Here is a 3,281-nt window from a genome sequence, read left to right on the forward strand (position 1 = left end):
CCAGCTGCCTTCCAAGCTCTTGATTCTCCTGGATAAGCATTCGACACTTCACCATTAACTTTTTACCTGTTTGACTCTTTTGAGTTTTGACCCAGATGTTCAGACAACAAGCATGAAGTCCATAGTCTTATTGGCAAAACTGATATACAGTGTTTATAAGTCACTATGCTCAAGGTTAAGAGTGGTACATACTCTGTTTTTACTTTTTACTGGAATTTTACATGTTCAACTCATGATTTAAAAATCTCTAAGTTTTCATTCCTCCAAACTGTCTGAAGACACAGTGTGCCACAGACTTATGACTTCTGTTTTGCCGTCTATTTTCTTCAAACACAAACATTTCTCAAGTGTCTACATGTTCTAGAAGGGGAATTTTTGGAGGTGGCCACTTCTTTGGAATAGGAATAGTCCAATGCCATTAGGCCTCTGAAGAAAGGGGAGACAGAAGAGAAAAAAGTTGAAACATAAGTTTCATCTGATAAGTTTTGTAATAATCATTACAAGCTGGACAGTATAAAAATGTGGCTTTTTTTTTTTTTGGCTCACAATGTCTGACTCTTGGTGTGGAAATGAGTACTTGGCTGTCCCACCACAGCTTTCTCATAGTGACACTGTCCGGGAAGTCTTGACTTGGGAGTATGATTTGTTTACCCATCAGGAGTAAACTTTCAGGCACGCAGTACATTTTGGACTTGTTCCAGTTTGTCTTTAGTCTGTTCCAGCTCACCTTTCCTTTTTAGGAAAAACAAGTTGATCACTAGGTCTACCGTTGTTCATCTCAGTTGGGCAACACTGGGCTGCTGGACTTGCTTCAGGTACTGGATTGAAGTAGCACATTCTTGTATTTCTTGTTCCTTGGTTGCTAGTCTCATTACAAGGAATTTTTTCCTGCATGCTGACTCTTGCTTTTGTTGCTTTAATTTTTCTCAGATTCCCTTAAGCCAGTTACACCCTTAGAGTTAAAATTTGTGTACTTGTCCTCCAAAGGTGGCACACATGCTTCATAATGTTTCCATCTTAGAATTAACTCATCTCGTGTCATAACTTTCAAGTCTGTTTCACTCAGTCGAACCTTTTGGGAAGAGGTTCTTCCTTGGTCATCTTGAATCTGAGGAGTGGTCTTCCGACAAGGCTATGGTCTGCCTGTCGCCAGCCTTGCCAGAGAAGGAGAAGAGACAGGAGTGGTGGAACCTGGACACAAGGCTTGGAGGCACCAGTGGAGGAACTTCCCTTCCATAGCATGACCAGGCTTCTTCCCCCAGGTCTCAGGCATGCCCACAGCCTCTGAATCTGACAGGCGCAGAGTGGGAGGACAATCTTCTATATAAACTTGGTGATTGTCTTTTCCATTGCTGAAAAGAAGGTTGTTGGAATATTGATTGGGATTACACTGAATGTATTATTCACTTTGGGTAGCACTGACATCTTGACAATATTTAGCATGGGCATGCTATGTCATTCATTTAGGTACTCTTGTTCCTTTTAGTAAGGTTTTCGAGTTTTCCACATAAAAGTCCTTTATATCCGTGGTTAAATTTATTCCCAGGTATTTGATTATTTCAGTTGCTATTGTAAATAGGATTTTTAATTTCTACTTCAGATTGTTTATTACCATTGTATTGAAATACTCCTGATTTTTACTTGTTAATCTTGTAGCCTACTACTTTGCTGAATTCATTTATGAGCCCTAGGAATTCTGCTGGGGAGTTTTCAGGATTTTCTGTACATGGGATCATGTCATCTGCAAATACAGAAAGTTTTAGTTCTTCCTTTCTTTTTCTTGCCTAATTGCTCTAGCTAGATGTTCCAGCACAATTTCAAATAACAGTGTTGACAATGGGCATCCTTGTCTTGTTCCTAATTTTAGAGGGAAAGCTTTCAGTCTTTCACTTTCAAGTATATTACCTGAGTTTTCCATATATGTTTTTTTTATTGCACTGAGGAAGTTTCCTTCTATTTCTAGTTTTCTAAGAATTACTAAGAAGTCGTGCTGAATTTTGTCAAATGCTTTTTCTGCATCAATTGAGAAGACCATCTCATCTGTGTGTTCTTTTCCCTTCATTTTATTTATGTGGTGTATTGTCTTATTAATTTTCTTATGTTCAATAATCTTTGCAAGCCTGGAATAAACCCCACTTATTCATGGTGTATAATTATTTTACTGTGTTGTTAGATTCAGTTTGCTAGCATTTTGTTGAAGATTTTTGCATCTATATTCATAAGGGATATAGGTCTGTAATTTTCTTTTCTTGTGGTATCTTTATTTGATTTTTGGTGTTAGTGTGGTACTGGCCTCATAGAATGAGTTGGGAAGTGTTTTCTCTTCTTCAATTATTTAGAAAAGTTTTAGTAGAACTTGTATTAATCTTCTTGGGATATTTGGGAAAATTCACCAGAGAAGCAATCAGTTCCTGTGCTTTGCTTTTTGGGGGAATTTTTGTTGACTGAATTTCTTTACATGTTACTGGTCTGCTGAGATCTTCTTTTCTTCTTAAATCAGTATAGGTAGTTAGTGTGCTTTAGGAATCTGTCCATTTCATCTAGGTTGTCTAATTTTTTGTGTATCTTTGTTTATATTATCCTCTTATAATCCTTTTTATTTTTATGCCATCAGTCTCACAGCTCTCCTTTCATTTCCAATTGTAATTATTTTCATCCTCTCTCTTTTTTACTTTGCCAGTCTTGTTAAAGGTTTGTTGATTTTACTGATTTATTGAAGAACCAACTTTTATTGATTCTCTCTATTGTTTTTTATTCTCTAATTCATGTACTTCCACTCTAATCTTTGTTATTTCCTTCCTTTTGCATGCTTTAGATTTAGTTCACACTTATTTTACTATATCCTCCAATTGTGAGGTTAGTCTGAATAGAGATCTTTCTTCTTTTCAATGTAAGCATAATTCTCCTCTCAGAACTGCCTTTGCTGCATTTCATAAATTTTGATATGCAGGGTTTTCATTTTTATTCATCTCAAGATATTTCCTAATTTCCATTGTAATTTCTATTTTGATCCTTTGGTTGTTTAAGTGTGTATTAATTTCCACATATTTGCATATTTTTAACTTATTTTTGTTAATGTCTATTAGCTTGTTGTTGTGCAAGAAAATACATTGTATGATTTCAATAATTTTAAATTTATTGATACCTGTTTTGTGGCTTAGTATATGGTTTTTCCTGGATAATGATTCATGTGCACTAGTGAGGATTGTGTATTCTGTTGCAGTTCGGTGAAATGTTCTACATATGCGTGTTAGGTCTAGTCAGTTTAGAGTATTGTTCAA

The 3,281-nt window shown here is 35.9% G+C and overlaps 1 pseudogene; it reads right to left on the reverse strand.

The window, feature by feature from the left end:
* Positions 1-326: 326 nt before the first annotated feature.
* On the reverse strand, positions 327-1,101 carry LOC101418567 (pre-mRNA-splicing regulator WTAP-like; annotated as a pseudogene).
* Positions 1,102-3,281: the final 2,180 nt, after the last annotated feature.

This window comes from Dasypus novemcinctus, chromosome X (assembly GCF_030445035.2).
Source record: "Dasypus novemcinctus isolate mDasNov1 chromosome X, mDasNov1.1.hap2, whole genome shotgun sequence".
Lineage (NCBI taxonomy): Eukaryota > Metazoa > Chordata > Mammalia > Cingulata > Dasypodidae > Dasypus > Dasypus novemcinctus.